The sequence below is a fragment of the Haliaeetus albicilla genome, chromosome 23 (genome assembly GCF_947461875.1).
Source record: "Haliaeetus albicilla chromosome 23, bHalAlb1.1, whole genome shotgun sequence".
NCBI classification, from domain to species: domain Eukaryota; kingdom Metazoa; phylum Chordata; class Aves; order Accipitriformes; family Accipitridae; genus Haliaeetus; species Haliaeetus albicilla.
Window position 1 is genome coordinate 16,177,810 of NC_091505.1, and position 20,577 is coordinate 16,198,386.

General features: G+C 45.2%; 1 long non-coding RNA gene across 1 annotated transcript; it reads right to left on the minus strand.

Annotated features, from left to right (window-relative positions):
* Positions 1 to 15,389: 15,389 nt before the first annotated feature.
* LOC138690735 (uncharacterized) lies at positions 15,390 to 19,504 on the minus strand. Its single transcript, XR_011329506.1, has 2 exons — positions 18,994 to 19,504; positions 15,390 to 16,962 (listed from the first exon to the last, which is right to left on the minus strand). It is a non-coding gene; the product is annotated as an uncharacterized lncRNA (long non-coding RNA).
* Between the last annotated feature and the right edge of the window lie 1,073 nt (positions 19,505 to 20,577).

The window sequence follows — 20,577 nt, forward strand, 5'->3', positions numbered from 1 at the left end:
TGCATAAAGATAGAGATAGCATATATCAAGATGTCACTTGCCTCTGATTAACCTCTTAGACTATAATCTGTTTATCTTGAAAACAGCAAGGATGAGCAGGCAAGTCTTGCCAGGGATGGCAAGATATCATCTGACAGTGCAGAAGCAAACAACCGTGGCTGCTTGGGGACACGTGTGCTGGTAGATGGTCCAGAAACTGGACACTGACCACTGCTGCAGGCCACCTCGTCCCACCGAGGAGCAGGGTGATGGGCTCCTCACGCAGTATCTGGTAATCTGTGGGGAGGAAAGCCGAGTTATTGCAAGGGACTTCAATATGACTGACATACGGAGGTCTCAGGCTGTCAGTGCTAAAACATCCTTGAAATATTTCGTAATTATAGATGACAATCTCCTAACTCAAAAAGTGTTGCATTTGGCACAGGAGAAATCTGTATTTGACCTTCTCCTGATGAGGAAAGAGGAAAGATATGTTTCTAAGAACTGAAAATGAGTGATTTGCCTTAGTACAATTAAGTCTGGCTGGACTACACTGCCAAGACTATCTTTACTTGCCTTCGTGAATGACGGCAATTTGGTAACGGTAAGTGCTGCAATGTAGTAGACCAAGTATAATAAGATTCAGTGGAAACGGAAGCTAGTTCAAACTGGAAGAAAAAAAGCAGTGCTTTTTCTAGACTGAGGAAAATTAACTCTGGGAACAATTTGCAGAAGAGTTGTGGTCAAGTCATTATTACAGGAAGTTTTCCCAAACACAACTAGATTTTTCTCTCTGAAATCTATGCTCTTCCCACAGTGATTGCACTCGCGGCAGGAGTTAACACGGGGCAGCGCTGCAGCCAGCCAAGGCACTGTGTCAGGAGGGATAATCACAGCGGTCCCCTCCAGCTTGGCAATTTCTCAATCTCTGAAAATATCCATCCAAGTGGGTATTTCACTCTCTTCTTCTTTTCCCTGTTTGCATTTAAACCAACGTATTTAGGCGCAGTGATATGGCATGGCAAAAGCTTCTTTAGACAGAAATTACATTAAGGAGAAACAAGAGCTGTAACAGAAAGGAGAATGTTTTCCCGATGCTCCTTTGCACTCATGCGGTCCCTGAGATCATCTGGTCCCCTCTCGGTGCTGGGCTTATTTGGGGTGACAGGTTTTGATTACAGCATCGCCTTTGTGGGTGGTGGGTGCCTCACACCCCTGTGTTGTGCTGGGTAGATGTAATCTGGCAGTGCCTGGAAGGCAAGTTGACACCCCCCCCCCCTACTTTTGGGCCACCCAGAGCCAAGGGAAATCCCTTCAGGCCCCAAGTTCAGCAGCTCGGGTTGCAGCATGTGCCTGGAGCAGATACAGCACCCGGGATGGACAAGCCTGGCTTTAAGGCTTCATTTTAAAAGTAACTTCTTAGTTACCTTACAGAGGTCAGGGGAGAAATGCAGCTTTCCAGACCCTGGCACTTGCTTGCAGACAGCCTTTGGGGTGAGATTTCATCTTTATGTGTTTGGGGGGGTTGGGGGTCAGAGCAGCTAATCAAGGTTAAATTAGATCCAAGTGACAAATGTTCCAGCTTCAGTGGCATTACATTTAGTTGCAGCAGTGGAATTTTGACCCCTGATTTGGAGGAAAATGGGAGAGGTTTTGCCTTCAAGAATCGCTTTGCTTTACTTGGCTAATACACTGAAGTCAGACTGCTAGGTATATTGTTATGTATTTGCTTGTGCTTTAATTATTGTTAACAAACCTGCCCTTTATATCATGTAACATTACCACTCTTCTTCAGTATATCTCTGCTCTCTTGGAGATAGCAGTACACTGATTAGCGTCTCTACTGGTAATTATTGCTTCAAAAAGGGTGAGAAGTCTGTCTTTTGGAGGGCTTCAAAGTACCCAGGCAGACCTGATCTCTTTAGTGTGTGTTTAGCAGGAAACTGCACCACGAAGAAAACCAAAGGAGAGAAAGCCGTGAAGCTGGGCAATGGACTTTGGTGGAGGTGGAAAAAAAGATGGAAAAAAGGAGTTTCAAATGGTATCAGGCATGTACACGCATCTGGATGAAAGAAGCTGTGACTCAGCTCATTGAAGAGAGGTAATACTTCCAAAATATCAAGGTAGCTCTGTGCAGAAGACAGTTTCTAATGGCTTTAATGCCAGCCATCACCTGCTCCATACCCTTGGAGGACTTAGCAGGGGTGATGGCGTACACATTATGGTACTTCTGGTAACAAGATAAGAAGACAACATTATTTTACTCTGCAACCTGGTAGGCAGGTTAGCCAGTGCGGCTGGGCTCCCAGTGTGGCAGAAGGGAGAGAGAGCTCCTCTGACAAGGAGTAAGAGCAGGACTCTGACTTGCTCCAGTCAGATTAGATAGGCCACCCTGTGAAAGGCATCAGCCTGTGCCACACAGGGGCCTGAGAAAAGCACAAATGGCTCTTCTGTAGTCAGAGGCAGCAAACCCTGTGGTGTCATCACATACTTGGTTACAGCCACACTCCTGGAGACAGTCACACGACTGCACACTGAGTCATCTGCAAGAAAACTGCCCAGCTAGCCTGGATGGGGAGCAGGAAGGGTAAATGCTCCTAAAAGGCTTCCCTCCATGCAACAGTCACCAGTAAACACTTGTTTTTACCAAGAGTGAAGTGCAATGTATTCGCATTCTGCTGCATTAAATTAACATGACAGATTAGCTCACAGCAATGGATCATTGTGGGGGAAGATGTCTGGAACAGCTCACTGGGAGCAAAATTCTGTGAAAGCCCTTTGACCAGTAAAAGGCCATCCTTTGACCAGTTTTGAGTGGGGTCCTCTTTGTCCGTGACATTTTAGCCTTAAGACATCATGCATAGTTAAATCCTCCTCCTCCATGCTCCCTCCGGGTAGTCTCATGGCAAGGGAAGAGATGTAGATCAACTCCTACCCCCTCCCAATGTATAATGTGCTTATCCCTCTGCTTGATAAGCCCCTGAGTAGTCTGGAAGGAGGTCTGTGTAAAGGAAATTATGCTTCTGAGATGTAACCGAGCAGTACTGGTTTCGGGGCAGGGCTTTGTGCTGAGATGATTACCTGTGGTGCAGCAGGGATGGAGAATTAGCTGTGAGGCAGTAGATTTACCAGCTGATGGAGGCTATAATTAAGCACAGCACCTGCATGCAGAGGCTGCTTAAAGAGGCTTCTGAAAATACCTTCCAAAAAAGGTTTCCCCACCCACAAGGCAGGAGCTCTCTCCTGTGCTCCTGTTTGGATTGAGCCTGGCTCTGAGCAGACTGGGGAGCACAGAGGGACTGGCGGAGCCCAGGCCCTGTCACTGGTAACCTGGCACCACCCTGGCATGGGGTGGTGTTGGGGTCCATCCTCCTGGTCTCCTTTTCTGCTCCACCTTAGCAGTCGCAGAGAGCAAGCAGCTCTGCTTTCATCCCATTGGAAAAAAAAAAAGAGTGGAGAGCGCTGCTGTGGTTATAGCCCTTTCCACTCCTCCAGACCTCTGGAAATGGATCTTTATTAGCATCATGGTCAGTCATAATGAATTAATTTCCGTTCCCATCACTAAAACAATTTTGGTGCCTGATAAGTCACATTATTTTCACTTATATTCAGAGCTAATTGATTCCCAGTGTTTATTTTCTCAGGAGCAGAAAAAGCATAGCTCATTGCCGAGCAGAAGCTTTCTCCACCCTCAGCCCTGCTCTTTCTCCACCATGCCATGGTCTCTCCTGTCTTTTCTGATTCAGTTAGGGGCAGATGAAGACATTGTGCCTCCACCTCAAGTGTGAGCTTCCTTTCTGCACAGCCCTGAGGGGCTTATTGAAGGAGACATGGAGAAGTGACATTTTTTCTGTACTGACACCAGGGTCCTCCAAGTGCTCCCAGTTCCAGCTCAAAGCATACAGGAGGAGCAAAAATCCCCCTGGTTTGTAGGCGAGCATCAGTTAGCCCATAGCAGATGCACAGACACTTGCTATTCTTTGCCTAGAAAGTCATCACGTCCACATATGGGAGGAGGAAACTGAAGACAGGTCAGAGACGTTGCCCCCAGGCAGCCAACTTTGCAAATAGTGATTTCTCTTGGCAGGAGACAGGAGAAAGAACGGATTTTGCTGTTGGATGTCTGTGTTTAGGAAAATGGTCTGGTTTTCTTATAACTCTTCCTTATGCTTGTAAGTCCTTAAAACCCTTATAAATGTAGATTTAGACATATAGAACAAAAAAGTGCCTTTTTGCTTTTTTTCTATATAAGCAGGATAAGGCCTCAGTTTCCTCTTTCAGCTGAAAGGGTCAGAAAAGCCAGTGCCATGCTACAACCTCTTAAGGGAAAAGGCTGGGATCATATCCGAGGCTTTAATATTTGTCAGACTATGTTTTCTTATTTTTGTGTCAAAGAATAGGACAGAAATAAAAGGAGGGGCATATTTCTTTTAAAATCTAAGGGACAATATGTTGGATTTTACATTTCTATAGCAACATACACATTGGTAATATGTGCACAAGGAGCTGAAAAACAATTATAGCAATCTAATATTAGAGATCAAAAGTAAGGCAAAGCAGGGTAATCAAGCATGTAATTTGTTCATTGTTCATTTATCAGACTCAACATGAATATTTTTGTATCTGAGACTTGGACTCAGGGGAGTTACATCATGCAATCATGAAGCCTTTCTTTGAAAAGAGCTTTTTACATTAAAAAACAAACAATAACAACAACATTCTTCTAACAGATCACAGCTGAAGCAAAGCAGTTTTATTTCCAGCAATAGAAATTTGTTAAGAGAATTAGTGGCTGTCTGAGGCATCAAGCTGTGTGTGATAATGAGATGGGTTATAAATAGTGTCATTAATTCACATGTCCTTCTAACACATGCCACTCCAGTTAATGTACAAATCCCAAATCCCTCAATGCAAAATACACTGACCTCCTCATTAAAGTATCTAATGGCACGAAGCCCGATTTGCACGTATCTGCTGTCTAGTGCTCCGGATCAGGAATAATTACAGGGCAGCATTTCTGCTCCTGAGCAAAGAGGCAGAAGTATTTCTGTCACCAGAAAATAAGACTTTCCTCATGTCTTGTGCTGCCTTTTCCAAGCGTTGGGCTGTGTTATGGGGCAGTACATCTCCCTGTGCCCTGCAAGTTGACGCTGCCCCAGCACCAGTGCTGCGGGGTTCCAGCATCCTCCGAAACCTCTGTCTGTCTCGAAGCATCCCTTGACATCTTGCTGCCGGGCCCCTAGAGCTAAATATACCTACTTCATCCCTCTGCTTACTCGACTAGCAACAGCTTTTCTGCCAGGGAAGGGTCACTGCTGATGGCAGCTGGCATTTGTCTCTGTCGCAGGCTCGGCCGGGTTCCCAGGGCTGCTGAACAGAGGGATTTCCTGCAGGCTGGTCCCGTCCCTCACATGCAGCCCCTGAGGTCTCTCACTTGTTGGAAAAGAAACACTCATTATGGGGAGCAGAGATGGGGTGCTTGCTGTTCTTGGGGCTATACAGAAAGGGCCCAGCACCCCAGTGTGCATCATTGCTAGTGAACGGCCTTATACTGGAAGGAAAGGCAAAAGCAACAGTTTAATTTTTTTAATTTTTTCACCATTTTTCTAATAGGCCCCTGGAGAAGTGAACATACTTCTAGAAAGTGCCTGGAGAGAGCAGTTACCTTCAACACGGTCCAGGGTTCCCAGTGAATGCATCCTGCCTCGCCTCTCTCAGGACGCCCCGGGAAGTCTGTGCCACAGACCTGTGCACAGCTGGTGCAGCAACCGAAGGAAACCACCTTTGCAACCCACAAACTGGTCTTTCGTTCTCTGTCAGCATCACGTGCAGCCTGAGTAATATTTGTCCGGTTTCCATGTTAAGAGAGAGAATGTGCTGGGTGTTTTCAACAGCTGGGCAAACTACATTTCTGCAGTATTATGACTTTTGCTGGTGACAGTTTCCATGGTGTTCATGTTCTCTTTCTCAGTCTCAGAGTTAGCACAATTTCATTATCTCCAAAGATAGTGCTTAAATTGCCCATCTTGTTAATAAATTAAAGCCTGGTAATTATGGGCTTTTCTAAATAATCTAGTAAGTATGCTTCTGCTTTGATGGGGGGAGTTTAACTGTAAAAGCAATATTTATAAAGTAATTATAGAAACTGTGATTAACAGGAATGCCTTGCCTGGAGAGTAAAGGTCCTCTCTGCCCTCTACAGCCAGAGTCCCACTTCTTGATGGGAAAAGGAGCTACTGGTTTAAACACAGGAACCACTGAGCCAGCTGTCATTTCATCAAGGGATTCAGGGGATCTTTGGTTAAAGCTTTCCTTTCCCTCTCCTGACGCCTTCCCCAGCTGATCTGATCCCACTGCAGCTGCACTGGGCACGGTGCAACCCATGGGACAGGACACCCTGTGGAGTGAGGATGGTGCATCCCCACTGGCCACCTATGTCATGGAGATACAGTCTGGTTTGGTTGGGTTGGGTTTTTATCAGTGACATTGCTGATTTGGATGTTGCTAGGGTGGATCTGCACTGTAGCAGAGCATGGAGCTGCATCCGAGAGGTCATGCTGCTCAGCCCTCTCTAATGTAAAATATTGACAAGAGCTAGAGCTAAGGTGGAGCAGGAGACTTGTGCTGGGTGTCCCTCTTATGTGCTGGCTGCACTGCTGCGATTCAGCTGTGGCTTGGAAAACCCCATGCAGAATGAACTCTAATTAGCCTGGCTATTGTTTGAAAGAGCTATTTAAAATGCATGCATCTGGAAAGGAGCACTAGGATGATAAACAGTAAGTGGGATGAGTGCTGCCTCCAGGTCATTTATGTTTTGGGGGATTTTATTCACCAAGGCATCTTCCTGGAAGTTAAGCCACGGAGCCAGAAAAACCTGAAGGATCCACAGGGACTGAGGTTGCTGCTTTCTTCCCAGTGACTTTCCTGGCACTGAACTCTGCATCCCTTCTGCCAGAGACCACAGGCTGTTCCTGCAGCACCGGCACAGCCAGTCTTAAACCCTCCTACACTAAGGGATCGTTGCTTTAGAGGGCAGTTACTGCAAAATATAATCCGGCAGTCAGCAGGTCACTGAAACACATTGGCATTTGCTTGTGCAGAGACAGAAGGGTCAAGCCTATGTTGGAAAATCTCCCTGTCTGGGGTTTGGGGGGTGGGGATTCTGCTCTGAGACTGCTTGCCAAGCCCAAATGCCCTGAAATCATGATACTGACTTACAAATCATGAGATTTAGAAAGTAATATAGCTGGTGGTGGGTTTTTTTTTTTTTCCTTCTAGGATTTAAGTCTTCAGAGTGCACATATTCAGGCTTTATTCTGAGCCTTTCAGGGAAGCAAAGAAGACGCTGAGATCCCCCTGTAATCACCTGCCTCCGGGAGCTGCAGCTCCACAGACCATACTGAGTATCAGAAGAGCTGGCAAAATCACTGGCTTATTCAACTGCGGTGGGTAACGTGTTCATTGTAGCGACAGGGAAGTGTTACTGGTGTTGTGCAAGGATATTCCGTATAATTCCCAGCACACACATTCAAAAAAAAGAAGCCAGAAATCTGAGGCAGAAATGTGGGGAATAGGGGTCCAAGTGGCCTGTTTGGGCACCTCCAGGACTAGGGGCTGCTCAGGGCAAACAGAGCACAGAGGGAGCTGGACTGTGATTGCGGGTTGAGGAGCCAAAAGTCAACCCAAGTGGCTCCTCCAAAACCAGCACAAAATTGCAAAAAGCCAATGTCCACAAAACATCTACAGATGCTCCATTATGTATTCCCTTTTGAATCTATGCTAAAATAATCTGGTTTTGTAGTACGATGCTGTTGGCTAGCAAGCGCTGGCTTGCAAGTGTCTGTGCAGGTGTTTCTAGTTCAGTTTCTGCAGTGCTGGGATGCAGGTGAGTCTGTGCATCGCTGGGGACTAATGCCAGAAGAACTGATTTAACTCCTGGTCTGGCCTCAGCAGTTCCTCGATGGATTAGGTAAGACATTTGGCTTTTTGATGTCTATAACCTGGTCCTGAGGATAGTGGACTTTGCCTTCATGACAGCCACTGGCCTGCCTTCGTCCTCCGCTATTGCTGTAGGAGCTGCCAGTCCTGGAAGTGGCATAAAACATATATAGCTTTTTCTGGAAGAAATTAAAAGTGTCTCTTTTATATCGGTAGGTGTCACACACCAACTGGCTTATAAATATAACTTTAATGCCTAAAAAAGGTGATAATAGCCTTTATACTTGCTTAATAGCATCATTTTAAAGTGAATTACTGACATCATATATTACCTTCTTCCCCTACAGTAAATGGTCTCTCCCTGCTGTATTTTATTACTTATTGTAAATTCATTCAAGCAGTATATTTTGCTTTCAGCAAGGTACCCTCAGTTACTTTTTCTGTCCAGGATAAATTGAGACAGATTTTGCCTGTGCCTGGGTTCTGCTTGTGGCATCCATCTTTGTCCATGAAAAGTTACAGCTGGAGTTGAACAGGACTTGAGAAATGATAATATCATACTGCAGAAAGTTACAGATCACCAGTCCACAGTCACGCTGTGTACAGAGGGCTCACTGAAGCAGTCAGGAGTTTAATAGGAAGTGAAAAACATAAAGAAATGTGATGTATTCTCTAATGTTTATCCTGATAAAGTAATAAGTACATTACAAGAAAATGACACTAGTTATTTACCATGCCATCGTAAGATTATACAGTAGCATATCACCTCAGGCACCACTGTTTGTCACTAGTTAACCATTTTTGCCCTTGGAGGTCTATGGATTTATTGCTAGAGCTATAGAAATGTGAATTATTTTGGGGGGGGGGGGCAAAGGGGAGACTTCAAATAAAAGAGATCTCCATCCTTTTGCTGAAAATTCCGTGCTCCCAAGGCTTAGCAAACCTGATAGCTATGGTCACTGTGTTGTCAAATCACATAAAAGCCATGAGGCTGGCACCGATCACCTTCCTGCAGAAGTTGTGGAGCCCCTGTGCAAACCGCTTGATTGAAGGCTCTGGTTTCACAGCCATGGGAGCAATATGTGACCCCAAGGTCGGTTGAGCTTTGCAGTGGCTCTGGGGACACCTGCCTGTGGCAATGAAGTCTCCATCTTTTCATGCCTTTTAGGAAATCCTACTAGGTGCCACTAGATGCGACACTTTTATGGGTCCATCTAGCCCTTGGTTTGTGCTTCCAGCTCTAGAAACCCCAGTATCAGCACATGGCAGGGTCTGGTAGCTGTGTTGGGATGGATGTTGGCAGATAGCCCATCACACCCACCCTCGCTGCAAAGCAATGCCTGCTGCGGCTAGTCACAGCAGTAGCTCAAACACAGAGTTCATATGGATAGAAAAATAATAATTATTCAGGTCTCCCAGGTTTCAGGGCTGCCTGCGGCTCTGGGACAGGTCATCAGCACTCAACATCCCAACTGCTTTTCCTACAGCACTGGAGAGCGCGAACAGCAAAACTGTTCTCTCCTGCTCCCCTCCTGAATTGTCATCATTCACTCCTCACCAACATCAAGTGTTTTATTTAAAAGTGTTTAAATATGCAAAGCTCATTTTGGATTTGTATTATTAGAATTTTTAAGTGGACAAGGGTGCAATTTTCTCATTACAAGGCAGAAATGTCGCATTTTAGCTCAAAGTGAGTTTTCAGTGCCAGGTTACAAAACGCAGGTAATGAAATATGCAGATTTTTAACAATGGCAGTGAAAGCGTGGCAGGGCTGTGTGTTCTTAGGCAGGCAAACCTCTCTTGTCAGCTCAAATCCACGTGGTAAGGGAAGGGAAACCTTCTGGGAGCTTCTGCTGATCTTGTGGCAGAGTGGTTCAAAACGTATCTTTGGGTATACTTCTGGGCATTGCTGGAAATCTCACTCAAACCTGACTCTTTGAAGCCAAGCAGTGTGTTAAAGCCTACTGTGTTTCCAGTTCTCTCTGTGAGGACTCACTATACATTTCGCTCTGCAAATTTCCCTTATTTTCTTACGGTACTGCTGAAAGGGCAGGTCTGTATGCTAGAGGGGACAAGAGCACTTGTGGAAGGGGCTCTGCTGGGCTGTCTCTGTTGGCTAACCACTGTAAAACCCCTGAAGTTTATTCTGTCCACACATACTGCTGAGAAGAGAGGAGTGTTTCCTCTGGAGGTTTTAGCATTCTGCAAGTAAAATCAATTGATTTTTAGATCATGGGGCTAAGAGTTGAAAGCCAGTTGGGATGGATTTTGTTTAACTTCCCTATTTAAATAGCTCATGCTGTTTGAATACTTATACTTGCCTTTTTATTAGCTCACCCGTGTTAGCGATTTGTATGTCTGTATCTCATGTCTTTGAAAAAAAATAAGCAGCTGGCATGTAAGGCTGCAAATAGGTATAAGCCAATGTCTGATGTAGCCTTCTAACCCAAGCAGGGCATGAAAACCTCAGCTCATCAGGTGCCACTGGGACATTCTGCCATTCTTGCCGGCCCTTCTCACTGCTGATTTCTCCTGTGGTCGGTGTCTTTTGGGCTGTCAAGAGCACCAGGATCACCACTGTGCTGTTGTTATCTTGCAATAACCCTGCACACCGCTGTAATAGCTAAGCTGTGAAGGGCAAGGTCACCTCTGATACTTGCAAAGCCAATTAGGACTTACAGAGCACTAAACTCAGATTTCTTCAAGCCATTTCATTTTATTGATAAGACACATTTTTATTTCCAGATTGCTTACTCTTGGGAACCATCCAGATTTCATAGTGCGAAGGACTCTGTAAAATGTAATGATTCAGCATTCCCAGTGTGGCCGTCTGTGGATTTTGTTAACCTTGCAAGCTACATTTAAGATGCAAGACAGGGCTTGAAAAGCACCATCATATATCCGATGCTCTTCTGAAAGAGTTCTCCAATTTACATTTCCTTCTTGTCCTCTTTAAAATCAAAACACATCCTTCACCTCTTTCTTGGTTAAATCCTAGGATTTTCCCAGAGGGGAGATTTCCAGCATGTAAGAGAGTTCAGCAATTCAGACAGTGGATGGGCTGATACTTAACTGACTCGTCTTCCAAAAATTTCTGTACAGGTTGGTAAGTTTTTCCCTGTGGCTAATGGGTCTCAGATCAGACAGATGGCACTTCAGGCCAGAAGCTGGAGCTCACGCTCACACACAGAAAGTGCAGCACAGCTACGTGCCGTCACTGCTTCTTTACCAGCCTTGTGAGTGCTGGCTCCAGGCACGCACAGGCATTTCTTGGAGACTCTAGCATGAGCAAAACAACCTTACTGACAATTTAATGCCTTTTTGCACTGGAAAGATATATTCTTTTTGCCTCAACTGAATGAGAGGCTTAAAATCCCAAGAAAGGCAATAAGTGATTCTAGATCAATAGGGAGAAATATACAGTAAATGCTTTAGTATGTTATGCAATAGAAAGAGCCCTCATGCCTTATAAATACAGGTGCTTAGCTTATCATGTGCATGCAGTCAGTCCTCCAGTATCCACAAGCTGCTCAAAGGGCACACAGCTGAGCAGGTCTGAAGCCACTGAAGCTGCCTTTGTATTTGTTTCTCCCACTTGGTGAGATATCTTGGACTGAGAATGACTCTGAGAAGAGCCATTGTCATTGCCCTGGACCTGGGTATACTGGGGGATGCAGGACAGAGCAACCTGTGCTGGCTCTGCACGGATCTGGCTTATGTTTCAAACTAGTAGCAGCAATTCTCATTGCTCTAGGTAACACAGAAATCCCTCTTACACTGCTGATGACGCACAGGTTGCCTGGATATAGGGAGCAGCAACAAAGGTAGGTGGCTGTAGAGTGACGGTTGGAGCATCTTTTTGTGAGGGATCTGCAGAAATATCTGCAGAGCTGAGAGGGTTGAGCTATCTGCAGAGTTATTCTCCTAACCAAGCTAGCTGTGCCTTCGGGGCTTGCAGGTTTTCCTTGCTGTATAGACAAGTAGTCCTGTAGTCCAGTGAAATTCAGCTGATGGAAACCCATACTGTCATACTTCATTAGAGGATGGCCAGGGATATGCATGGGGAGACAAAGCTCGGCTGATTGCAAATGTCTCATTTTCGTCAGAAATCAGAACACATAGGCTGACTGCAAGCAGCTCTGAGTATATGTGCAATGAGAATGGTGGCCTGCAAAGTCAAACAAGAGCAGGATGCTGAGAGCTGCTAAGACATAGAGCCTTTCCTCATCAGCAGCCCAGCCTGAATTTGTGGATTTCCATGGTTTTTCTTTTCAGTATTCAGTCATCATCTCCTCTTTTGAGGTTATTATGGTAGTGGCTGCTCAGCTCCCTTTCCCCAGCATATGCGAGTTCATCCCAGGGTAGCACCAAGCCAAGAACTTGTACAAACTTGCAAGGCTGCTGGCACTGGGTTGTCAGAGGCCCTCTGCAAGACCACAGGCCATGTTTCCTCTGGAAAAAGTACTACCAGTGCCTTGAATTTGATGTGAGATATTGTATTTCTGGACATCACAGAGGCATAGGAATTGGATGCTTAGTTGAGTGGCAAGCACAAGTTGCGAATTACCACACTTCCCAAGTATTATTCCCCTGTCCTTGTCTACAAGCCAAGGAGGAACTGATCCAAACACATTTCTCCCTTTGCTCGCCTGAGGCACCCATTCCTCCTTCAAAAGAGTTTTTTCAGATTTCTTTTGAGAAACAATACCTCCAAATAAGGTAGTAGAGAATATATAATGAAATACGGGAAGATTTATGTGGAATCCGTCATAGTCACGTTCCCAGTTCACCTCCTTGCCTCAGATTCCCTTTGTTCCCCCTCCATCCTCCCACCAGCCTCCCTGTTTGTTCTTTTTCCTTTTGACTGCCCACTTTCACATTCATTTTGGCTTTCCTTCAGTCTTTTAATGCTGTATCTATTCCTTGGATTTACTATAGTTTGACATTCTGTTTCATGAGTCACCGCTGGGGATAGAGTTTGAAGTAGATCAAATCACACAAACTAGTTCTTACAGCTCCCTAAAACTAATTTGAATTCATGTTTTTTTTTTCCCCGATAAACCTTTGTGGATTCTTTCCTCCACACACTCCCCCCAAAAGGTGATGAAGTAAATACATGTATTTATTGCACATGGTGATGACTATATGTTAGGGATGGAGGGAACGCACAAATTCCTTCTTTTTCCCTTTGCACAGGTACTAAACTAATATACCACAGAAAGTCTGAGTCACGCCTCCTTCCTCAGAAGGTTTCTTTAATCCTTTTTTTTCCCCAATTAATTTAACTTTATGACCCACAGTGAGGAAATTCCGTGGTAGCAAACTGAGTATGCATCCCCATTTACACTTTTCCTGGTGAAATGCTGCATGACAGCAACACTGAATGCCCAGCACTTCTCTGGCCAAAAATTACTTTCCCCCACCTTTTCTTCCATCATGCTTTATTGAACTTGTTTTCTCTAATACAGTAGGAATAATGCTGGTGCTTAGAGGAATGCATGCTCACCAAACAACAACTAAATTCTCCATACAACTCCACTTCGCTTTGGTGTTTAATCACCTTCAGAAATTGTTCCTAAGCTTGTATATGCTACTAAGAACATTAGTCTTTAAATAACTTTGTGCTATGGTGGTGCGAGATGATTAGGTTGGCAAGGATTTCTGTTGTGGTGTCATCATAATTTTCATTAGTACAGTGAATTATGACAGCTTGTTCTCTGCTCAAATTGATGTGATTACTACTCTGAAATTCTGGCACATTTCACTAACACCTGACATCTGGAAGAGAAAGGTGGGAGGCAAAGCAAGCTCTCAGAGTTGCTGTGTGACGCACACTGATGGTCTCCTCATTTGTTCCATCAGCCGCTGCAGCCAAAGGTAATGGCCTTTGTTGGTCAGCAGAGCTAATGCAATTCTTGCAATGATAAAACAAATAGCTTTTGTGGTAGTGATGGAAAATACCATGAAACAATGTGTTGTGCTGAATAGGCAGCAACTGGAATTAGCAGCACATCCCTATTTAAACTAAGGTAACATGTCAGAAGCAGGTGGATGAGTTGGAGAATTATTTTAAAAAGAACAGAAAGCATGCATCAAGTGTACAAGTGTACATCAAATTGAAGGCCCATATCAGAACAGAAATTATTGTTAGAGCTTGTTAAATGGAAGACTGTTCTACCAGCAAAACTGTAAAGGGATTAATTTCTAGCTCATCTCACAAAGGATAAACTCTAACCCTTGCATGATTGTGGTCCCTGGCAGGCTGGTACTGCACAGGTGACATTGCTTCTGCGGGAGCTGTGCAGATACAGAGCCTGGTGCAGCACACCTCTGCTTTGTGCCCAGCTGCAAAGGGGGAGACAGATGTACCTGCTCTTCTCTGGTATGGGTACAGCTCAGCTGGGTGCTGTGACCTGAATGGGAATAGCTACCACCTCCTCCTTGTTCTCCCTTTAGGGGAGGCCAGTGACACTGTCAGATCATTTTCACGCTGTAGCTGCTTGCAGGAGCCCCTCAGCGTGGGATGGCAGCAAGGGCTGCCCCGTGAGGCCAGGGACGCCCACGCTGGCCTGGCCACAGTCCTGCCCGTGACACTCGACAGGCTGCAGTTCTCCAGTGTACATCCAACGCTGCTGATAAAAAATGATGCTGCCAGCCTGCCTTGCTTCGTACCTGGCATTTAACAATGGTAGCAAAAGGAGCCACAGAGAATAAGGCAAGTTTGCAGCGGAAGTGAATTTTCTTTACATTACGAGATAAATTCCTTTTCTGCAGCGTTAAGCCTCTCACCACCAGATCAAAATGCAGACCATTGGCAATGTTTTTCTGTGCAGACATATATATTCCAGCACTCATCACTGGTGATGAATCTTTTTACAGTGATCTTGTTCCCTGCGGAGTCAGCAAGCCCCACGCGCTGCCAGTGCTATGAGTGTCCAACAAGAAAATCTGATTTGCACTTCCACCATTAAGCTTCTATTTCCAGCCCTGAAAATTATGCTAGGTGACACTAGGCAGCCAGGCTCCATAAAACAGTGTAGACAAGACTGTCAGATCGCTGCCTTGGCAGAATAATCTGCTCTGACACTGAGGAAACCACTGTACGGGTAAAACCAAGCCCTGACCTAGCCGGGGATGTGCATGAGTGTGAAACACCAGCGCTGGCACCACAAGACCTGGGGACCCCTGAGTGTGCCACACATGAGACACCACTGCCTGGGGACTTGGCCAGCACCGTGCATCTCCAAGCAAAGCCAAAGCGCATTCACGCGACCTTTGTGCATGAGCTGCAACAATATGAAGCAAACCGCCCAAATGGTGTGGTCTCCCTTGCAGAAGGTATCTTAGGCTGCTGGTAGCAACCGTGTCTGTGTCAGGCTGCGGTGCAGACACCGGGGAGGCTGCAAAGGGCCTTGGCAGTGCATCCAGCTCTTAGCAAAGTTTATGGGCTCTTAGCAAAAAACACGTGCAACTTTCACAGCTCTACATCTAAGTTTACTTACAACAGAGTGAGGTCTTGTGGCTGCCATTATGAGAGATATTTTCTGTACAGATATGTATTAAACTTTTAAGAAAGTAACCAAAACCCATTAATCACTAGCATATTTCTTACTACTGTACAGGCCAAGGATTACTTCAATACTTATTTTAATGGATTGCTCAGCTATGAACGATTTTAAGGTTAAAGGTCTTGCAAGTCTCTTTTTATAAGCTTTCTGAAATCTAATCCATCACTAATTTCCATATGTCTTGCACAGCACTAGGCTAATGTAATGCATCACCACATAAATCCCTCTCTGATAAAATTATCCCGGGTATTACAGAAATTCAAAGCGTTGTTCTTAACTACGTGTGCCTTTTTCAGATGTCTCACTAGTTGAGACATAAGCCTAGTGTGTTCAAGATTTTTTTTCCTTAATGATAGCTGGAATAGGAAGTTTTAAGATGACACCTGGCAGCTTAGATTTTCCATGTCAGCAAATATCACAGACAGAACTGGCTTTTTTAATGAAGGCTCTTAATAGAGAACGAGTAACTGCCTACTTTTGTGTCCCCTGACTCAATTTTTGGTCCCAGTTCCAGTGTTTTTCATCCCACAAGCCAACCCACTTCCTCTAACACCAAGTGAAACACTGATGTGGCTCCTTTGCTCTTTCATCATTGATTTCCCCGAAGAATTTATTCTCTGCTACCCAGGTTGTACAACCACCAGTCTAAGCATCAACAGTACTTTGCTTCTGATAGTTGCCTTGTTGGTTATCCAGCCATGATCTCCCGCAGAGGAGACAGGGAATGGTGTTATCCAGCTAATTCTGGTACACACAACTGTACACTCAGCTAAGACCAGACAGCTTTTTGCCTTCTCTGCCATTGAGTTATTAAGAAATTTCCTATAAATGGTGGGAGAAGACCAACATGAGAAGCCAGGCCAGATCTACCACGGTATACGTTACGGGGAAAGTTTGTGTCCAGATGCAGAGTCTAAGAGAAGCAGGCAAAAAAATTGATTTTTCCAAGAAGTATAAGGAAAGCTTGAAAATACAAGCCTGTTAGCACCTCACAAAGTCAATACAACACCTGAAAAAGTATAGAAGAGAAGATAAACAAACTGGAAAGGAAACCTTGTTGGTACATTGGCAAAAAATATGGTAATGGAAAAAAGCCTCATATGTGAAGTCATATGCAATGATTGTGGCAAGAGAAATCATGACACCAAAGCCTGCAGACAAGAAAAAATATACAACACGTGAAGTGAGCAGTGTTTCAGACAAGGAGACTGGGCAAGTATCTGACATTACCCCAGCAAAACAGCAAAAATAAATTGTGTACATTAAGCTATCTTCAGATGCAAGAACCAGCCCCACGCAGCCCACCCAGGAAGCAGCATGCTGAGGAGGAACCGTGGGAGGTTACCTGCAGAGAATTTGAGTAACTTACCCAGGAATAAGTAAGTTCAATAGTCTGTAATGCAGCTGTATCACATCTGTTCTGTGCCAAAGCTGATTGTAAAGCAAAGCTGAGGCAGCAGTTCAGAATTAAAGGCAGCTGCAGAAAGCAAAGGCAGACAGGAATTTACAGAGAAACCAAAGGCCTCAGAAACCATCTTTTAAGAGATTTGTTGTTTTAACCTAACACACCTGTCACCTTAAAGTCCTTGAATACCATCACCAGTACAGCTGCACTATACATGAAAGGAATACAGAATTCACCTTGGGCTGGATAAGTATCAGCTATTCAAGGCTGCTCAGTGGTTCTTGGTGCTAAGGTGTTTCAGGTATTTCTGAAATTACGAGGTGCCCAGGCAGCTGGGCTCTTGCCCTCACCAGCAGTGAAGGGGGTTACTTTCTGAAAACAAGCTTTGGCAGGACTTGCAATAGGGACAACTCTTCCCACAGGGTTATTTAATGCAAGTCCCACAACAAATCTTAAAACTGCAAGCTACCAGCCAGGTTTCCCAAGCCAATATATTTCCAATAAGAAGTGCTTGTTTTATTTACAGGTTACCGCTAAAGAGAAGATTTGCATCACATTATTAAACTAATATTGCTGAGAATGATGTGACCAGAATAGCTATTCATGCCTCATTGACGTAAATGATCTATGCCGAGCCCACCTCCATCCCTCCCCCTGTACTGCCTCATCTGTGCTGACATTTCTTTGTGAATGTTTAGGGTAATGTCTGCTCTCATCTCTTGTTCAAAATCAAACACAAACACACTACAGTGCACGATGGGCAATCGCTGTTCAACACAGAGCACACCAACATGCAATGAATGCTGGCAATGAATGGATACAGCACCGGTTTACTTGTAAAAAAGTAATACTTGCAAGGCTGCTTTGGGGTGTGGGTTGTGTAATTCTCACCAATAAGCCTTTACAACTTTACCTGGAAGTGAATGCAAATATTGGAGCCTTGTTACAACCTTTCCTTATTTAAGTACAGGAATGTTTGATGGGGCAGGAGTTAAGTGGTGATGGTGTCATCAGATGTGAAGGGCGCCTGGTTGGCTCAGCCTCTGCTGGGAGATTCACCATCCCAGAACATGAGTGCAAGCAATGGCTGAGCCTTTCAGAGAGCTTCCCTTGGTCCCAGGGTCTGCTCGGGAGTGTGTCTTTCCCTGGAGGGCAGCTCTGCTGCTGGTGACAGCAGAGCTCATTCCTCCACTAATGCGCTGACCTTGCGTGACAGAGTTGGTAGCAAAAGACATTTCAAGACACTCCTGAATGGGGACACCAGGTCCTTTGTTCGTTTATCGAAACGACACCTCGCTGCCTGCAGGGCCATGTATTATGCCCCTGTTAAACCTTCTCAAACAATATATATAAAGCAAATTCTGTGCAGCTATGTTTGTGTGTTCTCCTCATTGCGACCTCTTGGACATATTTCTGGCCTATGACTGGGCTTCAAAACCACAGTAATCTGTCCCCAGTGCCTGCAGGGTTTGTGCTGCAGAGCTACTGGAAGATGCACATGATGTAGGAGGGATGGGGGCACTGGGGTTAATAATAGCACCTGCCTTTGCCACGCAGCCTTTTAGCAGAGTACTGACTATGCAAGAGCAATCTCTATCTTGCTTCCACGCACCCTGGGTGAGGTATTGGAAACAACTCAGCCTGCAAAATAAGGACAAGCTTGAGGCAATGGGGCTGTCATACTCAAAGGACACTGTGTCCTGACACATCCTCCCTCCCTCCGCCTGTTCTACCTGAACCCTTCCACGGGACTGTGATATCCCCTGGGCTGAGCCTGGCTCAGCTCCTTCCTTGGCCCTGGGGACTCCGCCAGGGCTGTGTGGAAATGAGATTGCCCCAGGGTGTTGCTAAGAGCAGCAAGAAGGATGCTGAATGCCCTCCCACTCCCGTCTGCAGGTCACATCTGCTTTGTCCTCATCCTCCGTCTTCCAGCATCAACATGGCACTGGGGTGAGTCTACAGCTCACCTTCACAAGGATGCATGCCAGTGAAAAGGGGTGGGTTCTGCCAGCTTTCCTTGCACATTTTTGGCACTACAAGGAAATACCAACATTTAGGCAAAATACTATAAACATGTGTGTCCCCCCACCTCCATTTTCTTACCATAGCTCAAAGTCAGTTGGGAGCCCCACTCCTTCCTCCTGGCTTGCTTTTCACTCCCTGTGAGTGGAAATTGGGGTGTCACAGGGCCATTTGTGATGGAGGGAACTCCCGCTCTCCATCTCTCTGTGCTTCCTTGATTCATTTGTGGCAGTGACTCTTGCTTGGAGAGTGCTCCCTGCAGTTGAAAGGCTCTCCCCATTTATAAACCCCTGGAAACACCACTGTGAGTAGGTTTGCCCATCTTACACAAGTTACACCAGCCCATTGCAAGATTTAGAGAGTTTTCATCACCTCTGGCAGTGTCAGAGCAACACCACAGCAGCCTCAGTTGCAGGCAAAGTGACCCAGCTCCTGCCCTTGGGCCATGCTGGGATGCAGACAGGAGCTGTGGAGGTGACAGCCACACTGAGACTGGGGACATCCTTGTGTGCCTCTATTACCACAGGCCCCGGCTGTAACATTACTGTCTGTTCAGAAAATCCTCTAAATAAAATCCTGTGTATTGTTCACAATTTTTACATTCAGGGACTCTCCTGGGAAACTTCCCATTATGCCTGTGGAAGAAAAGAAATACTGTAAGTGCTCCTAAGATTATTAACAATATAAAAATTTCAGTTGTGCAAACCTATGAATATTCACTCACATGAAGTTGAGCTTTCGTTACATTCAGCTCCTGATTAAGGTGTTGGACAAAGCAGACGTTCTCCAGGATACTTTGTATGTATATTCAGGGGCTAAATAATAACCTGCATCATTGCTGTAGTTGCAAATATTCATTTCAATGCATATGGGAAATTGCATTCTTTGAAACATAAAAACAAAAGTTATGGGGATTTTGTGGTTATATAGTCAAAATATGCTTGTAGAAATAGCTGGAAATTATTCTGGTGTTTGGTCTCAGTTTGTCTCCCTTTTAAGGGGAAATAGTGAAGGAAGTGCAGGCCAGTTTGAACCTGCAGAGGATCTAACAAGATGTTGGTGCTCAACAGTAGAGTTTACAAAACAGTATGTTCTGCTTAGCTTTAAAAAAATGCTCATTGCAAGCGGTGATATAGTGAACCTGCCAAACAAGAAGGAGACTACTTTACCCGAACAGTGATCAGACATGAGAACAGGCAACGTCCTCGGCTTCAGCATGATTTATTCACAGCACAATCTGCAAATCCTCTGTGCTGCTTTGCTGGCATAAAGAGCCACCAAGTGATGAAGAGCTTCGGGAAAGAAAGAGCGAGGCATGCTGAGCCTTTCGGGGCCTCCCCCCGTTGCTCACCAGTCCCTGGGCAGCAGCAAAGCTGGGCACCACAGACTCCTGGCTCTGCTCCAGCTCAGCCTTTGTGGCACCCTGCGCCATACAGCAACTGAGAGCTGGTGCCAAAGCAAATGCATTAGCGCAGTCTGCTGGCAGCTTGTTCTCTCTATTATAACTGAGAAGTTTGAAAAATATCCCTGTTTTTGTTCACCAGAATGTTGGCAACAAAGCAGGGAATCTAGGGGAGCATCACATGGGGAATAATGACAAGCTAAATGTTATTTTCATTACAGCTGCATTAGCGTGATTAGAGAAGGTGGTCACAGTGCAAGAGG